This window comes from Helianthus annuus, chromosome 8 (assembly GCF_002127325.2).
Source record: "Helianthus annuus cultivar XRQ/B chromosome 8, HanXRQr2.0-SUNRISE, whole genome shotgun sequence".
Lineage (NCBI taxonomy): Eukaryota > Viridiplantae > Streptophyta > Magnoliopsida > Asterales > Asteraceae > Helianthus > Helianthus annuus.
This window is the reverse complement of record NC_035440.2, coordinates 103,125,156-103,133,802: the sequence shown is the minus strand read 5'-3', so window position 1 is coordinate 103,133,802 and position 8,647 is coordinate 103,125,156. Positions and strand designations below refer to the sequence as shown.

At 41.5% G+C, this 8,647-nt stretch overlaps 2 long non-coding RNA genes across 2 annotated transcripts; both read left to right on the top strand.

The window, feature by feature from the left end:
- Window positions 1-219: 219 nt before the first annotated feature.
- On the top strand, window positions 220-2,328 carry LOC118480878. The gene is made up of 3 exons (XR_004864043.1): window positions 220-384; window positions 1,562-1,566; window positions 2,316-2,328. It is a non-coding gene; the product is annotated as an uncharacterized LOC118480878 (long non-coding RNA).
- Window positions 2,329-6,279: 3,951 nt separating this feature from the next.
- On the top strand, window positions 6,280-7,490 carry LOC110871395. The gene is made up of 2 exons (XR_002553697.2): window positions 6,280-6,995; window positions 7,129-7,490. It is a non-coding gene; the product is annotated as an uncharacterized LOC110871395 (long non-coding RNA).
- Window positions 7,491-8,647: the final 1,157 nt, after the last annotated feature.

The window sequence follows — 8,647 nt, the reverse complement described above, 5'->3', positions numbered from 1 at the left end:
GGTTTAGTCCTATTGCTTGGAAGTAGAGGGGAGTTCACTCACAGCCGGGGCTGCTTCATTCTCCTAAGCCTCAGAATAGACACGGTTCCGGATTGACAGTTAGGTCAGGTTCCAGGGAGGCATTGATTGCTTGCTCGTATTGGTTCCGTACCCTCTTCGCCAGATGGATCAGATGTAGGTGGCCTGGAAAAAGCAGTTCCGCTCTTCTCTCTCCTCACCCTTTACTTGGGAATAGAGAGGGGAAACATAGCATGTCACAAGAGCGAGGTGAGGTTTGGAACTCTACTGCGAGAGGGACGCCTCGCGAGCCGGGCTTTTAGAGATGAGGCCTTTTGGCGAAGCCAAGTCAATTTCGGGCCACCAAACCCTGCAACTGATGAAAAGGTAATAAATGTACGCTCTTTAGATTGTTTTAAAATAAAATATCTTTTGAATTTATTTTGCCGGTCGGGACCCACTCAAAAGGATTCTTTTGACCAAGTCTTTGTAGTTTGTCTCCCCTCACCTCGGTTTTTATTTTTTTTTAAACTTAGAGTAAGGTCCTGTTTGTTTACATCTTAATAGCCTCTTATTCTTCCATGTCTGACTGAGTCAGAGTTCAGACTGTTTGTTTCATGCCTCTTAAAACTTATCATCCCTCTTATTTTGCTCTGTCCGAGTCAGACATGGAGAGGAGTCTGACTACCTCTGAATGACAATTGTGACTTTGATACCCTCAATCCTAAAAAACATAAACATCTCCATAATTGACCGGGTCATTTGTGCGTCGGAGAGAAGCAGACAAAGAACAACAGTTTAGAGAGAACAGCGGTGAACGGCGGCGACCTTCTTGTTCCATCATCAAAACCAAATCATCATCACCATCTCTCTTTTTTTTTCAGAAAATAAAGAGAACGGGGGTGTTTACCGGAAAATCTAACGGAGAAACTCCATCGTCGTCGCTACATCGTGACCCCACCGTCGCCCCGCAGTAGAAGGCGGCGCCGTCTGCCGCCGTCACCACCCTCCTCCGGTCTCTCTTCTGTCTGACTTCTCTCACTTCTCGGTCCAAACGTCACTCACCACCACCCGATGGTGGTGGTCAGCTCCATAATTGACATTGGGGGGGTGTGGCTTGCCGGCAAGACTGTCGCCGGTGTTATAGCCGGCAGCCGGCCGTGGTGTTTGTCGAACAGGAGGTCGAGGGAGAGGGGAGGGTGAGCTCTGATGTGTAGTTGTTTGTGGAGGATTCAAGGTTCTTCACTCTTATGTTTCTTTATAAGTTGAAGAAGATAGATGATTGAGGATGAAGATGGGATGGAGATGGTATAGATAGAGAGAGAGAGAGAGAAAGTTCTGGAGATGATTGAGGATGAAGATGGGATGGAGATGATATATATTTAATAATAAAATGGTTTTTTTAATTAAAAGGGGTAAAAATGTCATTTTACACAGTAATTCAGATGTGCAACCAAACAGCACTTTACTGGTTCAGCACTTACTGGTTCAGAGCCTCTTACCCATTCAGACCTCTTATTCATTCAGCACTTATTGATTTAGATGTTGCCAAACAGCCCCTTAGGCCCTGTTTGTTTACATCTTAATAGCCTCTTATTCTTCCATGTCTGACTGAGTCAGAGTTCAGACTGTTTGTTTCATGCCTCTTAAAACTTATCATCCCTCTTATTTTGCTCTGTCCGAGTCAGACATGGAGAGGAGTCTGACTACCTCTGAATGACAATTGTGACTTTGATACCCTCAATCCTAAAAAACATAAACATCTCCATAATTGACCGGGTCATTTGTGCGTCGGAGAGAAGCAGACAAAGAACAACAGTTTAGAGAGAACAGCGGTGAACGGCGGCGACCTTCTTGTTCCATCATCAAAACCAAATCATCATCACCATCTCTCTTTTTTTTCAGAAAATAAAGAGAACGGGGGTGTTTACCGGAAAATCTAACGGAGAAACTCCATCGTCGTCGCTACATTGTGACCCCACCGTCGCCCCGCAGTAGACGGCGGCGCCGTCTGCCGCCGTCGCCACCCTCCTCCGGTCTCTCTTCTGTCTGACTTCTCTCACTTCTCGGTCCAAACGTCACTCACCACCACCCGATGGTGGTGGTCAGCTCCATAATTGACATTGGGGAGGGGGTGTGGCTTGCCGGCAAGACTGTCGCCGGTGTTACAACCGGCAGCCGGCCGTGGTGTTTGTCGAACAGGAGGTCGAGGGAGAGGGGAGGGTGAGCTCTGATGTGTAGTTGTTTGTGGAGGATTCAAGGTTCTGCACTCTTATGTTTCTTTATAAGTTGAAGAAGATAGATGATTGAGGATGAAGATGGGATGGAGATGGTATAGATAGAGAGAGAGAGAGAGAGAAAGTTCTGGAGATGATTGAGGATGAAGATGGGATGGAGATGATATATATTTAATAATAAAATGGTTTTTTTTTAATTAAAAGGGGTAAAAATGTCATTTTACACAGTAATTCAGATGTGCAACCAAACAGCACTTTACTGGTTCAGCACTTACTGGTTCAGAGCCTCTTACCCATTCAGACCTCTTATTCATTCAGCACTTATTGATTCAGATGTTACCAAACAACCCCTTAGGCCCTGTTTGTTTACATCTTAATAGCCTCTTATTCTTCCATGTCTGACTGAGTCAGAGTTCAGACTGTTTGTTTCATGCCTCTTAAAACTTATCATCCCTCTTATTTTGCTCTGTCCGAGTCAGACATGGAGAGGAGTCTGACTACCTCTGAATGACAATTGTGACTTTGATACCCTCAATCCTAAAAAACATAAACATCTCCATAATTGACCGGGTCATTTGTGCGTCGGAGAGAAGCAGACAAAGAACAACAGTTTAGAGAGAACAGCGGTGAACGGCGGCGACCTTCTTGTTCCATCATCAAAACCAAATCATCATCACCATCTCTCTTTTTTTTCAGAAAATAAAGAGAACGGGGGTGTTTACCGGAAAATCTAACGGAGAAACTCCATCGTCGTCGCTACATTGTGACCCCACCGTCGCCCCGCAGTAGACGGCGGCGCCGTCTGCCGCCGTCGCCACCCTCCTCCGGTCTCTCTTCTGTCTGACTTCTCTCACTTCTCGGTCCAAACGTCACTCACCACCACCCGATGGTGGTGGTCAGCTCCATAATTGACGTTGGGGAGGGGGTGTGGCTTGCCGGCAAGACTGTCGCCGGTGTTACAGCCGGCAGCCGGCCGTGGTGTTTGTCGAACAGGAGGTCGAGGGAGAGGGGAGGGTGAGCTCTGATGTGTAGTTGTTTGTGGAGGATTCAAGGTTCTTCACTCTTATGTTTCTTTATAAGTTGAAGAAGATAGATGATTGAGGATGAAGATGTGATGGAGATGGTATAGATAGAGAGAGAGAGAGAGAAAGTTCTGGAGATGATTGAGGATGAAGATGGGATGGAGATGATATATATTTAATAATAAAATGGTTTTTTTAATTAAAAGGGGTAAAAATGTCATTTTACACAGTAATTCAGATGTGCAACCAAACAGCACTTTACTGGTTCAGCACTTACTGGTTCAGAGCCTCTTACCCATTCAGACCTCTTATTCATTCAGCACTTATTGATTTAGATGTTGCCAAACAGCCCCTTAGGCCCTGTTTGTTTACATCTTAATAGCCTCTTATTCTTCCATGTCTGACTGAGTCAGAGTTCAGACTGTTTGTTTCATGCCTCTTAAAACTTATCATCCCTCTTATTTTGCTCTGTCCGAGTCAGACATGGAGAGGAGTCTGACTACCTCTGAATGACAATTGTGACTTTGATACCCTCAATCCTAAAAAACATAAACATCTCCATAATTGACCGGGTCATTTGTGCGTCGGAGAGAAGCAGACAAAGAACAACAGTTTAGAGAGAACAGCGGTGAACGGCGGCGACCTTCTTGTTCCATCATCAAAACCAAATCATCATCACCATCTCTCTTTTTTTTCAGAAAATAAAGAGAACGGGGGTGTTTACCGGAAAATCTAACGGAGAAACTCCATCGTCGTCGCTACATTGTGACCCCACCGTCGCCCCGCAGTAGACGGCGGCGCCGTCTGCCGCCGTCGCCACCCTCCTCCGGTCTCTCTTCTGTCTGACTTCTCTCACTTCTCGGTCCAAACGTCACTCACCACCACCCGATGGTGGTGGTCAGCTCCATAATTGACGTTGGGGAGGGGGTGTGGCTTGCCGGCAAGACTGTCGCCGGTGTTACAGCCGGCAGCCGGCCGTGGTGTTTGTCGAACAGGAGGTCGAGGGAGAGGGGAGGGTGAGCTCTGATGTGTAGTTGTTTGTGGAGGATTCAAGGTTCTTCACTCTAATGTTTCTTTATAAGTTGAAGAAGATAGATGATTGAGGATGAAGATGGGATGGAGATGGTATAGATAGAGAGAGAGAGAGAGAAAGTTCTGGAGATGATTGAGGATGAAGATGGGATGGAGATGATATATATTTAATAATAAAATGGTTTTTTTAATTAAAAGGGGTAAAAATGTCATTTTACACAGTAATTCAGATGTGCAACCAAACAGCACTTTACTGGTTCAGCACTTACTGGTTCAGAGCCTCTTACCCATTCAGACCTCTTATTCATTCAGCACTTACTGATTCAGATGTTACCAAACAGCCCCTTAGGCCCTGTTTGTTTACATCTTAATAGCCTCTTATTCTTCCATGTCTGACTGAGTCAGAGTTCAGACTGTTTGTTTCATGCCTCTTAAAACTTATCATCCCTCTTATTTTGCTCTGTCCGAGTCAGACATGGAGAGGAGTCTGACTACCTCTGAATGACAATTGTGACTTTGATACCCTCAATCCTAAAAAACATAAACATCTCCATAATTGACCGGGTCATTTGTGCGCCGGAGAGAAGCAGACAAAGAACAACAGTTTAGAGAGAACAGCGGTGAACGGCGGCGACCTTCTTGTTCCATCATCAAAACCAAATCATCATCACCATCTCTCTTTTTTTTTCAGAAAATAAAGAGAACGGGGGTGTTTACCGGAAAATCTAACGGAGAAACTCCATCGCCGTCGCTACATCGTGACCCCACCGTCGCCCCGCAGTAGACGGCGGCGTCGTCTGCCGCCTTCGCCACCCTCCTCCGGTCTCTCTTCTGTCTGACTTCTCTCACTTCTCGGTCCAAACGTCACTCACCACCACCCGATGGTGGTGGTCAGCTCCATAATTGACATTGGGGGGGTGTGGCTTGCCGGCAAGACTGTCGCCGGTGTTACAGCCGGCAGTGGTGTTTGTCGAACAGGAGGTCGAGGGAGAGGGGAGGGTGAGCTCTGATGTGTAGTTGTTTGTGGAGGATTCAAGGTTCTTCACTCTTATGTTTCTTTATAAGTTGAAGAAGATAGATGATTGATGATGAAGATGGGATGGAGATGGTATAGATAGAGAGAGAGAGAAAGTTCTGGAGATGATTGAGGATGAAGATGGGATGGAGATGATATATATTTAATAATAAAATGGTTTTTTTAATTAAAAGGGGTAAAAATGTCATTTTACACAGTAATTCAGATGTGCAACCAAACAGCACTTTACTGGTTCAGCACTTACTGATTCAGAGCCTCTTACCCATTCAGACCTCTTATTCATTCAGCACTTATTGATTCAGATGTTGCCAAACAGCCCCTAAATTGTAATTTTGGTTCCTATGGTTTACAGCTTAATGTAACATTTTATAAAATTGAAATGTATTATAAATTACACACCAATTTTTCTATTTATTACAATTTCACTTTACTATACTAACTTCATTCACCTTCTAGTTAAATCCTAGTCGTATGAGAGACATGTGATGGACAAATTTGTAATTTTATATAAATATATAACATCTCAAGAATCCAGATGGTGGAGTGGCATTTTGATGGCTAATTACGAATTTGCCCATCACATGCCTCTTATGTGACCAAGATTTAACTAGAAGGTGGATGAAACAAGTAACAGTGGAGTGAAATTGCAATAAATAGAAACCTTGATGTGTAATTTGCAAAACATTTCAAATTTATAAAAGAGTAAACTGCAATTTTACCCTCTGGGGTTTAGGCCAATTGGCACTCTGACCCCCTCTAACGAAATAATTGCAATTTACCCCCCAACGTTGATGTTATGTCGCAATTTTACCCCCTACCGTCAAATAAGTTAACAGATCTGTTAAATAGAATGTGAAATGACTATGTTACCCTTTCATATTACCCCCTATGGTTCTTTCTACTCTGCAATATTACCCCCTCTCTCATAAGCCCTCCACCACCACCATCAACCACCGTTACCACCACCTATCACCACCACCATCTCCCCCTCTACTCTGCAAACCAATCTATAATAAAAGAGTTCTTTAAATTCCTATAATCTTTTCAAAATGCTAAACGGCTATGATTGCTAACCTCTCTTCCATCTCTCGCTTCTAGATCTCACCACCCTTTTCTTCTTTTACTTCAAATCTGTCACTCAAATCACACTTTTTCATCCTTTTTTCCCACTTAATTTCCCCCAAAACAAAAACCTAATCTCGAAATATAAACAAAAGATTACTTTTTTTTTTTCTTATTAAGCAAACCATTTGAAAAATTACACTCATCTCCTTAACAAGATTACCCCCTGCATTTGTTAGCTCTCCAATTGCTTCTTCTGCTATTCGTATCTTCTTCATTTCATGAGTTTTTCTTTCCATTTAGGGTTTCATTGTCCTCAATTCACATTATTTCTTCTTAATCTGTACTATAATTGATATCCGTAATGATATACTAGTGATCTTATATCACCTCTAATCAAAATAAAGTATTATTATTTGGATACCTCCACCGGCGATTTCGATCTCTCAATAAACAAGGATATCACAGGTTTCTGTTATGTAATTGCTGGTTATATCATTTGGATACCTCCACCGAGAATTCATCAACCTTCAAGTCGTCTCTTTTATATGTTTCAATCAGGTATATCGCCGGATGATTCCAATCAAGAAGATCAAGCTACAGTAAAAAGTAAGTTAGTCTCAGCTTATAAGCTGAAACTAGATGATTGTTAATTTGATGTGTATATGTATGTATGTTTGTTAATTTGTGTATCTGTTGATTGTTGATGCGGTTATTCTGTGGTGTTGTATTTGTTGCACAGGCGGCTTTTAACTGCTGGTGGAGATGAACCGTCAGGAATGGAAGGTGGAAGTACCGGATTTTGGATGGTTGGAGGTAGTGCTGCGTTGCCACCTGTCATTTGAGGGATGTTTTTTTATCCCTCCGGGTACGTAATGGAAGAAATGACATCCCTCACCGAAAGGACAGCCGGAAGTGCTGCACATAAATCAACAAATAGAATTGAAAAAGTTGTCAAAAATTGAGTGAGTTCGAATCGAATCAGTGATGTTGAACTGGTAGTTTATGTTGATTTGTATTTGTTGATTGTTGAAGCAGTTAATCTGTTTGTTTTAGATATAGTGATTCGAATTGATATCAGTGATGTTTGAAAAATAATTGCAATCAGTGATGTTGAACTGGATTACTTGTTGAATCTTCGCCGGAGAAGATGAAGCTTCACCGGAGGAGATGAAGGGAGGGGAAACAAGGTTAGGGGGTAAGATTGTACTATTTGGAAGTAATAGTAAAAGGGTAATAGTATTATATAAGGTAACTATTAAGGCAAAATTACATTTCTGCCCGTTGACCTTCATTGACCGTTTAAAGATAATTATGGAATTAGACAACAGGGGGTAAACTTGCGACATAACACCAAACGTTGGGGGGTAAAATTGCAATTATTTCGTTAGGGGGGTCAGAGTGCCAATTGACCTAAACCCCAGAGGATAAAATTGCAGTTTACTCTTTATAAAATATTGTAATAAGCTATAAATCACAAAAGTCCAGAAACTTAATTTACTTTTTAACTTAATATATTATTCACCCAACATATAACCCATGAATCCTTATAACCCACGGATTTTTTCTAAATTGTATTTCTATATCAACTCAGTTAATACTATATTTATTTTATGTATAATAGGAATCTGTATATTACACGAGTTAAATAAAAAAAATTAAAAAATTGTAATGAAAACTTGTAAATTTGAAAGGCCTATAAGTAAAAAAAAAGGGGGGGGGGGTTTTGAAAGCTAGTAAAATAAGCGGAAATTCTTTAAAGTAGCTCACAAAATTATGACACATGACACTAAGAGTTATTTATGAGGTATAGAAGATAGAAGATAAGCGTGTATATCAGGGCCGTCTCTGAAAATGGTAAAAAACTTTTGGGCCTCGTGCGAGATAAAAAAATTGGGCCCCTTGCTATAATATAAACTCATCAATCATATATAATAAATCATAATACGACGATAATTGTTATAAAAAATAACAAAACAAAAGTAGTGTAGCAAAATGAACAAACTTACGTTGAAACATCACTTAAGCGAATCGTGAGGCTTTTTACCATTTTTGAATGTAAAGTTCCCGATCAAGTATTTATAAACCATGCCGATTCTTCTCTATATTTCAATGTATCATAATTATCCATGTTCATAGAGTGACTGCTAGCATCGATTAAAATAATAAATCCTAGTTTTATTTTACAAGTAAATTAATACACCTAACATTAGTTTCAACACCCTCTAGACAAACAAAAATAACTAACACTTGAATCCTTT